Raw genomic sequence first — 20,292 nt, forward strand, 5'->3', positions numbered from 1 at the left:
TGAAACGAATCGTTGAAGAGCTACCCACGATGTAGAGATTTATCAAATTCACATTCCAGCTACAGACCCCGACTGATATGTGGTCTCTGAAATCTCTCTGGACGCCGAAAATTTATCATACGCTCAAACTTTTACCCAACATATATGAGGTGAGGTACTGCCGTGGATTTTTTTACCCCCGGACTACCAACGTGAATCGACGAAAATAAATCGGTGTGTCTTCGAATTACATCGTCTGTATAGACCTAAGAGAAAAAATTATATGCGAAGAATGACATGCGATATTTGACGGTAGAAGTCAACGTAGGGTTGCATTGGTATTTGATGATGTTTTTGGATACAACCTACACCGTTAGAAAGGTAATGTTATCTAAAGTTATTCGTAATTTTTCACTGATTTTTTAGAACGCAGATGCAGAACGACAAATTGAATATTAACGGTAGTGTTTTTATAATTAATCCTTTTCAAGCCAGTGAAAATAATACTTCCTGCAAGGCTTGAAAATATTTCTAGCTTTGCGTAGAATTCATTGTAATTGTTTCAGATTTTGAAACATGATCTGAAAGTTGAAAGTTCAGCGGGTTCTGGTTTCGTTGTGGTGAGGAACGTCGAAAAGAAAACGGCGGTTGTTGGAGTTGAGAGTCCGACCATACCTATATTGAAGTAAGGATAAAATTTGAACGCTATCTGAAACCTCGAGAAATACTCCTTGTACAATGCAAAATAATGGGGAATCGGAATTATCACTTTCCCCAGAAAAAGAAAATGCTTTGTATTTTGCCAAAAAAATGTTCACGGACCCTCTTTTTTCAAATTTGAATTATTGTGCTGCCATTTGTTGGTCAAATGTATTTAAAATAATGTAAATTATGTCACGTGCTGAACCTAACTTTCTAAAAACGATTTTTTGAAGTTATACTTCTTTAGGCGCGTTATGAAAAACTGATGAGAGTGAAATTTCAAGATGCGTGCGCATCACTGTAACACAAAATTAACAGGATGAAGTTGCCCACTCAACCGAATTCATTAAGTCTCGAAAAAAAGCTAATGTTGGTACGCCTGTCGCCTCTGATCACTGTTTTCATATTTATTTATAATATTTATCCACATGGTTTTAGTTTTTACAGTCACAACACGTGTTTTATTTTCATACAAGTGCGAATTATATATGTGGCAATAAAATATATTCAGTAGTGATTTAAATTGAATATTTGGATTAATATTATTTACTATTTGTGAATATTAGTGAAAAAATTGTGCTAAAATACTTTTTCAAGTGCTCCAATATAATTGAGGTTATTTATCCGTATGTATTATTTATTGATATAAATTAAAATATCATTATTTAATATAATTAATACTAAATATTATTAAATTATCAATGTTGAATATTTATTATTGGTTTTTTAATATTTACAAAATAAAGAAATAAATTTAATAGAACATTTAATAAAAAGTTCGTGACAAAAATTTAATAGATTATTTAAATATAATGTAAGACATCCGTTATTTGTTTTATTGTTTTTTAATGATGCCAAAGAAGTATAACTTCTCACGCGCGTACATAAGTACACGCACCCATTTTTTTCATCGCTGATCGTGCTTTATTGATTGTTCAGATATCGATTAATCTTCGTTCACGCTTCACGAGGAAGATGAGGATCTCGATATAATCAGTAACAAAATGAGTAAATAAACTCTTCGGGTTGTATTGAATTATTTTACCGCTCAGATCCTAAATCATTAACCTTCAAAATAAATATGTTTTTTGAAACACACTGTATCAAACGATTTTTTTTTAAATTTAATATAACTTTCGAGTACCGTATCGAAATTTTGCGAAGTAATATTAAAATTGCAAAACTTATAAATTCAAGAGTGAGGATCCACGTTCTTTTGCAAAAAATGTTATGAATTTATTTCAGACTAACAAGACAGTATTTTACAATTCATTCAGTGAGAACATATTTTCCAATGTTCAAATTGTGTCTGTAAATTTTTTCACGGCAATGTAATACGTCGTCCTGCCCCAGTAATCGCTCCAAGATTCCCCGGGTCAAATTGAACCGGTGTAATCAGTTTGAAACTGTACTGAAGTGTGATCATTACGGGTTAATATACCTAACCAACAGATCCTTCAAGATAATTTGATCCTTCCGTAGGTTATGACAGGTTAGCATAGACAAGAGCAAGGGTATACATTTCTGTATCTTTGTTTTGCTTTTTCTCTGGCATCTAAAAAATCTTGAGATACTCAATCTGAACACCTCTCACTGGGGTTTATTTCGTTAAGCTTCAGAGTGGCCGTTGCAGTGTTGGAATGGCTAGGTTCAACTCGACCGAATAGAATTTCAGTCTATGAATAAAACCGATGCGATAGACACGTAAAAACTCTCAATCTGTCGAACTGTCAATTGGAAGTGACATGTGGACTGTCCAACCAAAATAATACAATATTGACAGTCAGATTTGACCGCATGCATTTGTTATATCTTTATAGATGTATTATATTAGTATATTTGTCTTATAAACTTAAATGACATGTAATCGGAAAAGATTCCCATCTCTCGCTATTCCATGCAAATTCACCAAAGATTCTAATCAAAGATAAACGATCAACAAAAGACAACCGAAAACCTCATCAACCTATGAAGTTTGGGATCCGAAGTGAATTGTACAACCACGTCTAGGATGTATCATCAGTCCTGGAAGTCTGGAATCTAACCCATGCGTGCTACCAAATGCGTACCTTGAATGATTTATCACCGATATCGCTTCGTTACTTTATGAGTAAGTACTTTAACGTTCCTTCAGTCCTGGCATGCACAGAGTCGATGCTCTGTATGAGGTGAAAATTAGATGCCAAGCGTGGCACGGATTTGTTGACGGCAACAACTCCTCGGTTCTTTTTTCAACACTGATTTTAATTGATATGAAAAATATCATACACCTTACAGATAATGCCAATCGGGACTTTTTGATACTCTGAAATTTTTACAAACTAATGCATACAATTATTGAAACTGATCGAACAGTTTTGTACTATTTTTGGTCGCATCCTCATTTCCATACAATATACACATTATTACACATATAATTTATACGACCGCAAATGAATCAATCGACGGATATTATTGTTGCATAAACTAATTTGGGAGCTGGCAGATTCGCGTTACAGAAATAACTGCAATTTTTCTCCGTGACAAATCGTACCGTCGATCAAGTAACTCGCAATAAATGTACCGCAGGACCTATCTAGCTTCAACAGTAATCTGTACCAGTCCCCCATTTTTCCAGATATTGTAGTAAATTCAGCGACAATTTTGTTTCCGTTGTGACATCGATATTTTGCATAAGATTTGTTTATAGCTTGCATTTACATCAGCATAATTTGCATACTTCAGCTTGTTGAAAAATTATCAATAAATAATGGAAGCTTTCTTTTAATGTGGGCATGATATTTCAGGGATCAAAGCTACGGCATCTTTTATTTTTACGTCACATGCTTCTCTGTGGTTGTCACCCGTATAACATGGTTTATATACTACATGAATATTGCATGAATCTTTTATAATTCTGAAGGAAGAATATGAATTCTGTCCCAAACTGTCATTTCGGAGTCCCATGCATAATGAAATTCTGAGGTCAACAATAGTGAACAGCGTTTTTGGATGCGTAATTTTCTATCGTATTAGATAAAAGTTCATTTTGATTCAACGAAAACCTCATTGATGTGTGCAGAAATCCCAAGTAAAGCTAATTCAACAAACCAAGATTCTTAACTGAACCTGGTTATTATCGAATACAGCTAAATTCCAACAGAGGCTAATTTATTAGGTTTATGTGACTCCATTCAGCCAGTCGAAAAATATTTCTCACATTGATTAACTCGTTGAGTCCAAAAGGATAATCCCTTGTTTCAAACGCATACCATTCAGCCTGGAATCCACTTATATATCCACTGGGACAGGCAACCATCACACCGTCCGCGTAAAAGATACCAAAGACACCATAGTCAAGTAATTTCGTACGTGGTCAAGAGGTATAAAGGCGAATTCGAGACGGACCGATACGCAATTATCGACATTTAATCGACGACGCGCCAATCTTTTCGCGCGTCACCAACGCCGTTTAGGATAATTATATCATCTGCGGCGTGTGATCTCCTTTGCTGGCGGTAACGAGCGGTTTAGCCCAGTATTTACTCAATCTCGTGTGTCACTAGAGTCATTGATTAGAACGTGTGTACCAAGTTTGGGTCGAATTACTGCCGGCTACGCGGCTAGGAAATCATTCCCTGTTACGCTACGAAATTTTATACTCTTTTATCAACCCAATTCGCGGTTTGCTCAAAATTATTTACCCCAAAACAAATAAACAGTGGTCGGATGTGACCTCAAACGAGAGGGCCGCATTCCGTTTAATAACCAAGTGAACTCTGGAATTTTTATATTTTTATCTACAGCTGTTTCGGAGGTAATCAAGTTCATTTGAAAAACGGTACGACAGACCGAGAACCGATTTGAAAATGGTGGACACTGCTCCGACATGTTTCGAGATAATTTAACGCAGTCTGGAATACAATTTTTTGACGTTGAAATATGTTTTTATGCACGTCATGTACATATTTAGATAAAAGATTATAAAAAAAATTCGGCATACATCTCTACTGCACTTAATTTCTATGATTTTTGCTATCATCATCCAAATTGTGAAATACACAAACGAAAAACGAAAAGCAAAGCCTTTTAGCCAGACTGCTTTTTTTTTAACTCTATTTGAAGCGTGATCGGACCACTCACAATCAGTTTCATTCGACTTGATGATTTTTTAAATTTAACGAGGCTCAACTCTACATCGGACATGGAGCGGATTTGTATAACTAAATTTTACCACTTTTCATCCAGTTAAAACATGATTTCTCTTTGGGTGCTCGTTCCCATAGACCAACACGTTTCACAATTATTAGTATTGAAAAATAGATATTATAAAACCAATGCGTGTTACTTTCTTTCATCGAAACCACGTTTTATAATCTAGAACAAAGAAGTACCAAAACAAATTAAAAGAAACAAATAAATATTGCCAAATAACACAGTCATATCGATGTGAAGGGGAGATATAAATGGAAGAGAAAACGAGATCGTACGGAGATCGACAGAATGTCTGTACTATTAGTGTAATAATTTTCCAACACAGTGCGGCAGTTACGAAGCTTTGTGGTAATAAGTTTTTGAAGTTGTTTGTATCGAGTGAGAAGTCAAAACACTGTTGTAAGTTGGGGATATTAAATTTTCTGCTCTCCGATTGAAATTCGTTTGAGCAAAAGGAATCGTATAACGATAATAATAATCAAAGTGAAACAAAATTAAATTGAAAATGCTTCATACACACAGATAGAAACAAGCCAAGAGGCTTGTGCGGGGAGGAACGGACGCTTTTTTAATACTGTGATAGTGACGGTGATTGCGCTTCATCGATCGGAATGTAGCCACATTTTCCAACATTATGCCAGCCCTTGAATGTTATACGTATACCTGTACATATGTACATATTTCCAACACCTGCTAAGACAAATCAATTTTCGAAGTCTCCGAAGCGTGCTTAAAGTACTACATTTCTTAAGAGTGCGGTAAAATGACGTTGGCGCATGCGCACAACTAAAATGCTTGACTTTCTACACAACGGCTTTCTTTAACGCGTTCGCACCTTCTAATGATTCAATTTTAACAGCTATCAAATGTACGGCCATCTTGTGATAATATTGGTAACAATTATCGATCTTCGGTTAGGCAACTTTCTCAAATTTATAGTATATTAAGATTTTTGCGACATAATAAGCACAGGGATTTTGTCAAATTTGGTCGAAACTCTGGTGTAAAAAAGCTCCGTCATTTCTGTATTGTTTCTCTGAAAAACTCTACCAATGAATAAGTAGAAATAAAAAACATAGTCTTAAAGATATCTGAACTCTGGGAAAAAAATCCAAAAATGCTACTAAATCTGTAAAATTCTGTTACAGGATAGAGGGATTGGTATTAACAAGCGAGTATCAATACGCTTTCACGCCCACCCAAGATGTTGTTTTGGGTTTCTTTGGGTTCTTTCTCGTCAGTACCCTTGGCTCGGGGAAAAATGGAAGGAGCAATAAATGAGATTGAGAAGGTCAAATTGACCGCGTAAACGATTTATTGAACTACTGATTGTCAGTCTAAATGTGTAAACGAAGTGAATTTTGGAATAGATGAAATTGGAATTTGTAATTAAAAGTTCAGTTGGTTGGACGTAGGAATAGAAGTTGATTAGACGAACGTTGGAATTGAAGTGTATTTGATGAAGGGTGGATTAGAAATGGTCTTGAGAGAAAGAGTATGAATGCACGAAAGATGCGAGAATCCAGAATGGTGGGAAATAGAATAAGGGTGATAACGAGTGGCGTAAGGCTGGATGGAAATAGGAGGATCGGATGGAGACCATAAAGTTACTACATGAAATGTGGAAGAGTTGGCAAGTAGAGGGAATACGTGGAAGAAGAAGATGGGAAAGATGTGTGGTGGTACGCTGGACGTAACAATTCTGTGAAAATCAGCCAAGTTTCCCAAAGAATATATCTTGAATCAAAATTTTCGAACTACTGATGTTCCAATTAATTAACGAACAATACAAAAGTTTAACTAAAAAAAATGATTCATACTCTATAATTTTAACTTTCAAACATCAAGGCCATCTTCCAAATACAGTTTGTCAAAAAGATTGTTTATTAACGAGTAGATCAAAATTTTTGAGCGTGATATCCTCTCTCGCAGATGGTGCAATATTCCAAGCTCAGTATATATAAAAGTTTCCAAAACCTTCAGTCATTTTTATATGTATCTACGTTTGAGTTAAAAGTTTAAAGTAAATGTGCAATGTGTTGTATTAGTTTTGTGGTTCCATACGATTGACAATTGCAGAGACATTTTGCAGCCTTTCATAGAAATGTTTTAACCAGTGATATTGAATAGAGTTTTGAAGAAAAAGTTTGACTTTTCTCTGACAAATATTCCAAACAACAGACGAAAGCTGAGTTTTCAGCAACGATTTCCACAGAAATTTTTATTCACCAGGAAAAGCAGACTGGGAATTAGTTTCTCTTAGTAAAGTGCCCAGAGAATGTTTGATTTATTGTTGCCAGGTACATATTTTGAAAAATTTTATTCGTCGGCGAGCAGCGTTGAGTTTACACGAAGCTGTCAGTCGATTGTCTGAAACATTTGGAAGGTGTCAAATTGAAGTTTTTTTTTTTTTCCATTGTGACCTATGTGGCTAGGAGAGAAATCCGACTGCTAGCCTTGGTGACACGTGCGTGTCGTGGAATACGAACTTCGCTCCTCTCTTATCCTTTTCAAACTTTATTTACAGTCATTTTACATGCGACATACGCTCATCTCTACCATTAAACTTGTTCTTCATCTCTTCTAGTGACATTTTTTCCGGCAGAGATGAATAGACAGATAACTATTCCCACGATAAAGCGATCGCTTAACTTCAGATGTAGAGTGGACATATTGCAGACGAATATATGGCACATGTCTGGTGGACAATGGTGGGGAGAACACTATTTTTGTTACCACCTACAGGTAACACAGCTCTACAAAATAAATACTTTTTTTTGTTGCTCTGATTTTTTCTGTGAATCCTGGTGTTTGAGAACGTAAAACTTACGAATATAATTATGATTATATTAGATTGGCTCTGGTTTTTATGTTATTGTAGTATTGTATTCGAGATGACTCAATGTTTAAAGGCGAATTTCTCTTGAACGGTTAAAGTTCTATATCAGTAGTTTTTTATAGAGCGTGAAATTTCCTATAATAATCTGTTAATACAGATAGTTTATTAGATGTACGTTTAGATGGTTTATATGTCAGACGTTTATGAGATATATTTTTTCCTAAATTTTTTTACCTGTCATTTAAATGGAAAATGGAAAAAAATTAGTATTAAAAGCTCGTATTTGGCTGAGATATTCTATATAAGATGCTCTACCGAAAGTTTGATGCGTGTTTGAGAGAAATTTTTTAATTTTTTTTTTTCGGAACACCCCAATACCCCCCCTTTCGAAAAAACTTGTTGTGCCCTCTTTTTCATGGCGAGAACAACAAAGTATTATATTTCTTATATTTTTTATACTTCTGCCCGAATAAAGTAAGCATAACTAAGGTTATAGATAGTATTTTTCTGATAAACTTTAGATATTAAAAAAAAGAAATCGAATTTTTTACCTAAACATTGCTTTTTTGAGTCATATATGAAAATGTCGATAAAATAAATAACTAGAGCCAATTTCGAAAAACCATGCTTACTCCTAAGGTCGTTGACATCGAATCTTTCTAAGACGACTCAAATATCTAGAGCAACAAAACCACTGTTGGCCAGTGTAATAAGTGAATTTTAATTCTATTCGTTCCACGTTACAGGCAGAAACTGTGAAACTGAGCAAAGCTGGTAGCCCATCTCACCGGTGAAGTAAGAGGTATTTGCAGAGCAAGGTATATTTGCAAAGGCAAGCTCTGCCATGCGAGCCCGGAACCGACCTGTTGTTTCGATCCTTCTCAGTTCATGGTTTTCATCTGTGGTTTAGAGATTAACTACAAAGGTTTGAAACGTTACCGCGAGCACAGATCTGTGTAGGTGTTGGTCGAACAGCCCGAACGTAGAACGAAATTATTTTCTCGAAACACAATTTATCTTTCCTTGGCAGCTTTCTGTAACAGCTACATCCAGACAGATGGATATTTTTCACATTTTTCGACTCAAAATTGTATAGATGAACGAATGATTGGATTTCGTTTATTACGCCCTGGCCTCGAGATGAGCTAATGAAAGGATACAGTGAAATGCAGGCGGGCTAGAATTTCAAATAAGAAGATAAAGAGAGATACAAATTTAAAATAAACTTATAAGAATATGGGATTGAAATAACAATTCATCAAAGTACCAAAACGTAACAGTGCACAATTTACACATGCAAAATCTTTTTTCTTTGAATTGTATAGAATATCACAAGTCTCATTGTACGAGATCTTGCCGATGATTGTCTCGAAAATGGAATTGCAATCAGTAGTGAACAGGAAAAGCTGTGTAAAAAGAATCAATCTGTTACAGTTCAGGCCTTCATACATAATCTAGTTATATCCTTGTTTCATGTTTACACATAATTTCCGTTTCCGTTCCCCGGGATGGTGATCGTTGTTCGTTCAAGCCTATAGCTCGCCCCGCAGGGAACGTGAACCCGCTTTCCGATTGCTTTGCCATTTACAAATAATAAATGAGATTGCCAACAGTCAACAATTGCACTACAGTGCAAATTTCATCTAGCCCACCACAACGCGCATACGGTTTTCCACCGGTGGACTGATCATCAAATCAAAATTACATAAATCATGTGAAATATCATATTTAATCTTTTCAACTTCGTCATTAAAGTATTTGAAATCTGTGGCAAGGCTGCGTTGACTTACAGCACGGCTGAAAAGAGTGCTAAGTAAATAATTGTTAGCAAAGTGCTAAATGGTTAGAATTTTCCTGAGAATTCGAAGTTTTTCAAAGATGCGAGTGTTTTAAATCTTCCATAAAAATCCACTTTCAGAAACCCAAAATCATACGTTGTGAAAAATCTTTTGAAACCACTTGAAATCACATGAGATGATCGAGTGTTAGGTAAAGTCGATCAAAGCAACGTTATGAAGTCATTCAAGTTGTGCGGTTTCATTGTGAGTCGTAAGGAATTATATTAAGTAATCTGAATTCAATAAAAATCAGATAAACGAAGTCATTTTTCTTTTACTAGGATGAAACACGGTCCCGTGTACAAAATACCCCGACAAAAATTGTGTATTGATAATCGCACGGCGAATGGTGAATATCACACATCCCTGGTATCTAATTGTAGGTACGTATGTGTAGATATAATCTCCTGGTTCCTTCGTTCACTAGTAGTGGCTGTAACAGTTGAATTTAGCCGCCAAAGCAGTGACTACGGGACTCAGTAATAGGTAGGTCCGTAGGGAGGGGGGCTTTCACCTAAGCGGTTAAATGACATATGTATAGGCAATCGATCGAGAAGTGTAAGCGATAGACGACGGATGAGCGGTCGATCGTCATCAGAGTGCGCTCTAAAATAAAGAAATCATAACGAACGAATAAATACAATCGACGAAAAATGAAGTAAAACGCATACGGATTCTATTGCGAGAACGAAGGACTCGTAGCAGCGACCCATCTTTTACGGATTCCCGATCAAGGAAAAACCACCTAGATATGACGGACGAGGGGATTCAAATTGGCCGGGCACAGAATTAGCGAGCGCAACTGAGGAAATGGAAACTGGGATTTGAAGAATATCCCCAAAGACACGCTTATGATAAGTTTTATATTCTGACCTGTACTATTTTTATCTGTAATTTTACGAGTATGCCGTTTATGGAATTGTTATTGTCCTAGATGTCCGCCGTGCACATTTTATTTATACAATTTATTTATTATTTTCTCTCATATTTATACTTTTCTTTTATTCGGTTTCCATTTATAGATGCATGTCATTCGGTCATACCGACATCCGAAATTCCGTTTTAAATAAAAAAAATAAAAAACAATAAAAAGTAAATTGATAGCGGATGATTCTTGTTAATTGCGAGAGGCTCCGCAGTTGGAGTTAATCCTGGTCGAAGCAAACCGCGAAAACGAAAAGACCGTTACATGGCCGAGTGTACAGGATGACATTCCATTACGACGATGAAACACGATTCGGCAACGGTAACGGATATTTGATACAACCGTGTCGTAAACTTTTCCCAGAGGTATTTTCTGTTTCTTGTATTATACATGTTCGTACACGTGAACGACGTACCATACATACATATGACCGAGTATCTGAACGAAAATACCATCGCATGTGTACAATTCGTCCTGATACGAAATATGATTGTTGTGGTGTTTTCCAAGTAAACATTAGCTTTAATTTCATCGCGAGCCATTAATTCTTCCAATAAATCAATCGTACCATTCACAGGCCAGTGTTACGAATTATATCTAAAAGCACCGTTACAGCCGTCCAAGTGCCAATTGAGAGAAATTAATCCGTGGATTTGTAGGATCTTCTGTTTCCTCGGGCAGGTAACTTGATACCATTCAAGAAAGATAATTTTCTCGAAGTTAAGTAAGCTCCTTAGGAGTCGAGTTCTTCGGAGAAGGCTAATTGGGATTTGGAAGTAAAGAAAGAGAAACAAATCAACGGCCCCCCACAGCGTCACATATATATATATATATATATATATATATATTAGAGTGTTTCAAAAAAACCGACTATTTTTTTTTTTTTTTCGTGCATTCCGTATATTGAATTTTGTCATTTCGACGTTGAATTCGTTTTCAGCGACTGTGAAAACCCCCGGTCAACAAATTTCAAGAGAAAAAAATCAATTTTCATATTTTTTGTCCACTATCTTGGATCCGCCATCTTGAATTTTGGAATTCTGACGTCAGATTCATTCTCAGCGACCCCGAAAACCCTCGTATACTCAGTATCAAGGAATTAGACTGTTAGGAAAAATGTATGCTTCAAAGTGTTTCAGGTCAAACTTTCGGATGCGCGAAGACGTATTGTACACATTATTATACGTGTATTGATCTATGGAGAGAACAAAAAGAAAAAATCAAAAAAAATAGAAAAACGGTAAAAAAAATGTTAACTTTTTAAAAGCTGAGGAACTCCGCGGGCATGTGGAGCGGTAAGTGGAGGCTTAACTTTTGAAATCGTATAAAAACAACGCCCAAAGAATGGATATAGCTACGTATGATATAGGTATGCCGGGAAAAGGAAGATAAAAGTATTTCTCAAGTAACTATGGGTAAAAGAAATCGCGAGTAGAGACTCTCCTGTCTGATACTTGAGCGCCGAACTGAAGTCTCATGAATTTCATACCAGTATCCGCTTCCCGTGCTCGCAATTATTGTCAAATCGTTTATGTGTCTCGTTGTCAGTGATTAATTTCATTTGGATTCAATCGAAGAACAGGACACCAGAGAGGTCAGCGCATCGAACGAGCAACTGCGTTTCCTTCATTTTTTAAAGTGTATTTAAGTACAGCTGGATCTCAGTCGGTCAATTCACACAATCGGATGTCAAATTTAAATGTGATACTCACTTAACAGTGATACTCGTGTCCGCGTCACCTCTGATCGTTCATCTTGATAGTATAAACGGGTCGACGAGAATGTGACAGATGTTCTTCCCACAGCTCCGACTTTGGCAAGAGATAAGATGAAGGCGAGCGTGACTCTAGCCGCGTGGGATTAGTCGATTAGCTGCGATCACTGGCTGATCTTCTCCTGACGGGCTTAAGCCGTTTGATTCCTCTCCTGAAGTTCACGACACTCGTTTTCGTTTTAGATATCTCACGATCCACACATTCTAGTACTTATCAGTTACCAACAGAAAGACACAGAGCTGCTGGTTGAAGAAACTGGCATTCGAAGTGTACAAGCAATTACTGTGACGTAGATATTTAACTAGAACGTCAATTCAGGGACAAGGCGTTTCGATTCAATTGGGATGTTGCTTTTTGTTTTTTTTTTTTCACGTGTATGATTTTTTTGCCGTATCTCAATTGGAACGCTTTAGGGCTCACGAATCACAGTATTGGGAATGAGACAGGCGGAAAACAATATCGTAGCGTTACTTAGGGTATAGGATTACACGAGGGAACATCAAATCAAATTTACCACTCGCCTGCTCGTTCGATACTCATTTACATTCGAATGAACGATTCCGGGAATTCCACGCGGTGATCACATCGCGTTTTCTGTTCTGTTATTGTCTCCGAAGGTAATTTTTTGCTACAGATTCATTGTCGCTGTCGGTACAAAATGCCCAAACAATGTTAGGTAATCAGGCGCAGCCTTGAACCAATCTTAACAAGGCTTACTTTTTGCAGTCTTTCCAAGCTCGTTCAAGTCTCTGAAAATCAAAAACACATATAACATTCCGCGTTTCCTAATCCAATCACTAATTCATGGTTGGCATAGTCAAGAACAGTGCCTAAAAAGGGAGACAAGAAGAGACACCGCAACCGCATCTGTAATATCTGAAAGTGGAAGATGATGTGCCAACTAACTTGCTTCCTCGTGACGCGAAAAATCGAAGCGAACCCACCTTATCTGACATTCAGATTCGCGCGCCAAGTCTTCATTATTAAAAGTTGGTCGGCAAGAATCGAGGAAAATGCTGGAGAAGAGACCAGGTGGTGGGATGAGGGTGGGGGACGGGGGGAAAAGGTAGGTGGGAAGAGATAGAAATTGACGATGAGATGTTGAGCTAGAGAAGCATTGCATATCGATTTTCTTCCGGGCCAAACGCGCCGGGGTCGTTGAGTTCAGTCAGTTGGTAGGTTGACAGTGTTCAGCCTCGGTATATCCAATCCTGTCAAACATGTAGGAGGGTCAAAGCGGTTCTTCGCAGATCACGAGACAATACACCTACTTTCGATCAGGGTCTGAGTCCAAGGTGGATGGATAAGTGTTTCTTACTCTGGTATGCTATCGTTATATGCGTGAACTTCACTGTCTCCATCCGTCTCTCTTTCCACTTTCGTCCAAAAATATATTTTCCCGAGATCGACTTGATTACTCTGTCTTCAGTAAATGAAATTTGATACCTTGTGAACTTCGCGATCACACTTGGCAACGCGAGTTGGTTGTTAAAACTGCACGAAGAACTTACGGTGTGATACTCTAATCGAAATGGTTGAACAAACGATGCGGTGTCTAAGGGCACGTGACAGAAGCTCTTTATATCGTATCTACATCAGAGAACTATCGAAGAACTGTGATTGGGAGTCCAATTCTGGAGTTTACTTTTCATATGATCTGAGCCAAAAGTTTTCTTCTTTCGCGATGAATTATTGTTACGGAACGGTGTGGCGTGATTTGGATGCAAATATTTTGCTGCTGGCTCCCGGAGTGATGTTATCACGAATCGTTGAAAATTATCTCCGAAAGTAGCTTTTACGCTTCTTATGAAGAGGGATTCACCTCATCGGGGTGGAAAAATGCCGGAACGCTAGCCAACGCGATGCTCGGTCGTTCTCCATCCTAACACAAAGACAACGCGAGAAGCTTTCAGTAATCACTTCAGCAGTCGAAGAGCTGAACGGTGATCTTCAGATCGTGAAGAGAGCACTAAGTTTGAAAGCAAGAGATAAGGAATAAGGAAAGACGAAGACATTAAATAAAGACGGTAGCTTTATTTTCTGACGAGAAAGCTGTTCGACCAATTCCAAGTTCTTTTTCCATCGGGCAAAGGTGTAGCCCGTAACTGCGAAACAGAATGTAGCACAATGCGCCATATCGTCAGAATGCGCGATTCACTGCCATTCGGACTTGTTAGACTGAATGCAATTGTGAACAATCCGCTTCGAATTACGATGTTTCCATCAATTCCATCCAATAAGATGCCGAAGAAACGCTTCGAACTATTGAAAGCTAATTATTGGTTAAGCGCGAACCATAAGTTTACTAACATTCCTTAGATTGCCAATTAACAATCACATACAAGTTGTCAGTGGATTGATTTGTCGTTATCAAAGAACTGGTAAAAAAAACTTATCAATTTGAACTGATCTGTTTTTACTATTCATCATTTATGGTGATACAAGAAAAGTATTGGTTTCGGAAAAAACCGTCTCTTACCAATATCAAAAATTTTTTACGTTTTCAGAACACGCGGATCCAAAATATCAGATTCATAAAAAAACGTCGACACGTCTGTCTACCTCTCTGTCCCAACAAATTCCCGTGACGATCTTGAATATGGCTGGATGAATAATTAAAAATTTACTAGACTTCACATTCAAATGATGTGTATCAAAAATTGCCATCACCAATTTTTTTTACGCATGCTTGTAACGAAAGAAATCGAAACTCAAACGACTCGAAGCAATCCGACACAGCTTATACGATGTAGATAAAAAGTATTATACAAATTAGTACGAAACGAAGGAACTAATGGAATGGGAAACAATTTTATGAAGCGTAAAGAAATCATTTTACGAAAAGAAATAGAATCTTAATGACAAAATATTTTTATCATAATTGATGGCACTTCTAGGAAATGAATTGGTTCCTAAAGTGATGGAAGGTATCTTAAAAATACTATTTTTACGACTTTTTTTTATAATACCCTTTGTTTTGATCATTATAGAGTACACCGTGGAGATAATTTTGACAAAGCTCTAACTTTGGGATTATTGACTGTCAGTTATAGAACTCCGACAAATAGTCGCTGTTCTGTTGATCGTATGCGGGCTATAAATGGTCAAATGATGATTGTCGTACCGACAAACATGTGACTTGGGTTTGCACAGGATTACCTGCTCCATCAACTTTAACGATCAAACACCGAATAGAAAACAGAAATTGTGATTTTTGAATTATTAACAATTTTTGTAATATTTGCACTGTCAAATTTCATCTGCACCGGTTACGTAACAGGTGTACTAGTTTCAGTCAGTTAAGTATCAGTTGCATATGTTTTCATTCAGTCTCACCCATGTATATGCGTTACGTACAATGCCAGGTTTTGAAAAATGATGCATTGGCCAAAAATCTTGCATCTATCCTACACGCGACCAATAATCAATTAGACGAGAGCAGCAGTCATTCGATTGTTCACGTAATTTCTGTTGCTCGATAACTTTCGTAATTGAAGAACAATCGAAGCCTTGTAAACAGAAACTATTCCAATCGATTCAGATCGTCTTTGACGACATAGAAAATTAACGGCATTTGTTCCTTCAATTGGCTTTCATGACTAGCTAAACTCTGGAAGTTTAACTAGCTTTGTGGGAATCGAAGCATGATATAACTGAAGCCAATTTTCAATCGACACCTGCCTTTCAAGATTTATGACGTATGGATGAAGAAACAAAATAATAAAAGAAAACAGAGTTAATGAAAACTGACCAAAGTATCAAGTCGTTAATTTTCAAGTAAATTTCTTAGAGGTGTAACGATGACCTCGCGGTAAAAAAAAGTGGAGAGCCAGTAGATAATCCGGAACTTTTTTCAATTCTTGATGTCGAGCGAATCTCCTGCGCCGTTGTATCGTAATGATTCGTTTCTCCCTTGAAATTTAACTTCACGAAACCTTGACTCGCTTATTGGCAACATGTTTTTCTTTCGTTAAAATAATTGTTTCGCTCGCTGGAGTTGGACTGGAGTTAAAAAAACAATAAATCACAAGTTTACCCCTCGATTAATTTTTGATTCTCATGAAAATTTCGTAATACTTCGAGTCCTCATTGGACATCTTAGTCTGCAGTAATTTTCCGAAACTTTATCGATTTCAAATTTGCATATTTCTGTTAAATTCGCTGTTCATAAAATATTTCAGGCCATTCAATGATGTGAATAAGAAATCTGAAGCATCTAACTTTGAACACGTGTTTACCCAATTGTTAGTGAACCACAGAGATGGATTTTCATCGAGCTCAATATTCTCCCCACGTTTAATATCAACCTACAGTTTGATCCTTTGCGGACAACCTGTAGGCTTGATACAGAGTGTTGGTCGCTTGTGAAAGGTGTGCTGGAGCCGTAGGGCCCCACCTAATCAGATTACATGAAGGTCGATCGATATTTTCGCGTGAGTTTTCCAGGCAATTGGTGCCACGATAGCGTGGTTGGCATATTTTATACTCCCACAGTTCCTGCCCTTTCTAGGGGTGCAATATTCTGGTACACAACCCCCTAAAGGCGATTCTTCCCACCCGGCCGACCGGCCGTCTGATCCTCGAACCTTCTTTTTCTCTTTATTCTTTTGTTATTTATTTTATCATTTTTATTTTACGCCCTTCTCTCGTTCTGTCCTCATTCTCTGTCCTTCGTTTTATCTTTCTGATCCCTATCAACGCTCCATTTCGCAAAATCTATATTTCGCATTCCGTAGGCCGTCAGCTTCGATGGTCCTCTGAATAATTGCGGTGACGCCTCTTGTCGCCGACGATAAATTTGGTGCAAAAAAAAAAAAAAACAGTTTTACCTACACAGTTAGGTACGCGGGATATAAATTTCACCGTTTGAGCTACGATCATCTTTGGTTTTCAGACGATTCGTACGTACGAGAATAAATATGATTCAGAAAAAGTTTTTACGAATTGCCTCGATATTTTCTGTCACATGCGAATGCAAAGACACAAGGTACATGTACGCGAAAATGTCTTGCGCGTGTGTGATGAACAAAAGTAATATATGACGGATCTTATAATTTTTCGCTCCCTTTTCCATTATTTCGCATGAAGTACAAACTCCGTGTAGTTCAAGTTGCGCTATGATTCATGTCATTTTTTTCACAAAAAGTATGATCCTAGTGAATAATCTTAAATCAATAGTGGACAGAATTTACAAAAGGTTTCACATTTGACACCATATATTATCGTTATTGTCTTCACTGATCTTAATGAATGAAAGAACGAAATAATCTCCTTTATAAAACGCTTTACTTTTCACAGTCGAAATTACCGAAATGAGTATCGATGACTGGCTGATTTCAGTTCCAGCACCATAAGAACTCCTTTAATTTTCCTCTGCCATGGGTATATAAACACGATGTATCTATCAAAGTATACTTTACATTGTTAACTTGAGGGTCAGGGCGGCAGTGAAAAGCTGGAAACAAATCGTCGACCAGTAGAGATGCGGTGAATTTATTGGGTTCGGTAATAATTTTGGAAACAAGGTTGTAATTGTGCACCCGTGGCCTGTGAACTCTGGCGCCAAGGCAAAAGGAAAGCGGGGGGGCTGGTAAAGGAGGGAAGATTTGTTACCTAATCGAAGTACGGTGTGATAAGCTTGATATAAGGGGGTGTAAAATGTATGACCGCGTTACCGGCGGTATTACGTTGTTCGCTCTTCGCGCTCCTCGTTCCTCGCTGTTGTGATACTTGCGGTGCCGAAGCCGCACTCCTCGCCTCTGGAGTCGCACCATCTTTACCCCAAACCCCGACTTCCATGTGGGGCTTCGTACCCCGGCTTTCCTTGTGATATTGCAACGCCATTATAAACTGGGAGACTTACCGTTCCCCCTTACCTCCGTGAGATGCGCGATTCAGAAGCTCCGTTCCAGTTTGCCGAAATCATTCCGAACGCCTTTCAAAACTGACCCCTTGACTGCACTTCGAAAGAATTAATTATTTCTGAGGGTAAAAATACCTACTCACTATTGCACAGAATTCGTAATACCCTGAGTTGCCGCAAAGCGACTGTCGTCGTTGCAACTCGCCTAGTTTCCGGTTCGAAACATTTCTGCCAGCCAATTTTACGTCGCATTCGTTAATCTGCAGCCGGGATTTGTTTCGTTTCCAAGGATATAGGAGTCTAAAGTAAGATTTCATGCTGCGCTCTAGGTACAACTGTGTCAATGCAGCGTACCGAAAGGAAGTGAGTTAACTGGTGAATTCACCGTGCCGAGCTAAGGCATGGCGGGGATTGCGGATGGCTAAAGTAAGCAGCTCCTTCTAGTCGAGAAAGCGAACCCGAAGAGGATCCAAATGGTAGAGAGAGAGAGAGAGAGAGAGAGAGAGAGAGAAAAGGGGCATGGGAGGGGCAGATTGCTACCGTTGTCTTAAGATTTGTCGAGCGAAGCAGCTGCAGCTTTTGGCTGAACTCTGCAGGGATTCCACTCTCGGTATGGCCACCACGCAGCGCCAGACTTGATCCTTACCCAGAAAATTTACTCCGTATTTTATATCCCTCCCCCCGCCCCTTCCCTCACTCTGCGACTTTGCTCTTTGCAGGGAAAAGGTCAATAAGATTAGGCATTCGAGTTACGATAATTACGCACGTGTCACTGGATAGTAATTTTGAATATAAAGTTAGTCGATGTTGAGTTGGGTGGTCCTTGTTTAGGGTGTTGATGAATTTTCACCGCCCCATCACTGAAATCAATTTCAAAATCATTTAAAAAGAGTCGCCAAATTTTTTCATATTCTCACAGCAAGTCTGAGATAGCCCGCATTGTGATCCAAGTTTCTTATGGAAATGACATAAAAAAACTTTTTTTCGCATTATATATTTTATCGTGAAAGTAATCATGTTCCAAAAAATCTGTAACTGCGAGGTTTTAGTCGGCATTAGTGATGCTATATGAAAAAAAAAATACACATCATCGTACGAGGCAATCTAGACGAATTGCACTTCCTCTAAATGAAAAAAAAAAGTCAGGTTTCGAGGTCGTGTAATTCATCTAGATTGCCTGGTACGATGATGTATATTTTTTCCCAGATAGTAGCACTAATTCTCACCAAAACCTCGCGCTTACAGATTATTTGGAACATTATTACTCTTGCAATAAAATATATACTGAGAAAAAAAGTTTTACCCATGTTAATTTCCATAAGAAACTTCGATCACAATGCGGACTATCTTAGATTCGATGTAAAAATCTGAAAAAATCGGGCGATTGTTTTCGAATTATTTGAAGTTGATTTGGGGGATGGTCTGGCAAAAATTCGTCAACACCCTGAATAAGGACCACCTTAATGTTGAGTCATTGAATGAGTAGCTAGTCTTTCAAAGTGTCATACCAATTGAGTAAAACGGCATATCACAACATTTGAATGCTTTTGAGGCTGACCTTTTGTAGAAATATGAACTATCATTTAAAGCTGTTGTTATCTCAACAGATGCAAAATCTGACCTAGAGTTGGCAAAAAGTTGACAAGACGGTAACTGTACGACTGAGATGTGGTATGGATTGTTGATGAGTCGAGAGTTGAAACTTATCGTGACCCAATCATATCTCGACGAATGCCGTGAAAACGTCAAGATCAAGACTATACCAAACAACGCTTTACCATTTTTCGATTATGACAAGTCAATCTACAGTTGACTTGAAGACTCACTATTGACTGTAAATTGACAACCTAGCGGACATTCGTGAACGTGTGGTTGACACGTGGTTAATTATTAGCTTCAAATACACACTCTTCACGAGTCTCTGATCAGTTGACATTCTTTTCTACCGATTATAATCCAAATATGGATGGACTAGGTGTTATTTGGGTTAGGATACGAGTTTATTTTCATAAACTTAAACAACTTCAAATACTTATGACTTTCATCGACTAATCGTGAGCCATTCAGTCTTGAGAGTCGATCAATGCAAACGTTCTGAAAAATCAAAATTGAAATAAATCTGTACGGTAATATGTTCAGAATGTCAATTGATCATTATATTTTATCATTCATCCGGT

The 20,292-nt window shown here is 37.7% G+C and overlaps 1 long non-coding RNA gene across 1 annotated transcript; it reads left to right on the forward strand.

The window, feature by feature from the left end:
* Nucleotides 1-2,415, forward strand: LOC124213105 (uncharacterized). The gene is made up of 3 exons (XR_006881819.2): nt 1-213; nt 546-664; nt 2,295-2,415. It is a non-coding gene; the product is annotated as an uncharacterized lncRNA (long non-coding RNA).
* Nucleotides 2,416-20,292: the final 17,877 nt, after the last annotated feature.

This window comes from Neodiprion pinetum, chromosome 2 (assembly GCF_021155775.2).
Source record: "Neodiprion pinetum isolate iyNeoPine1 chromosome 2, iyNeoPine1.2, whole genome shotgun sequence".
In the NCBI taxonomy this organism is placed as follows: Eukaryota; Metazoa; Arthropoda; class Insecta; order Hymenoptera; family Diprionidae; genus Neodiprion; species Neodiprion pinetum.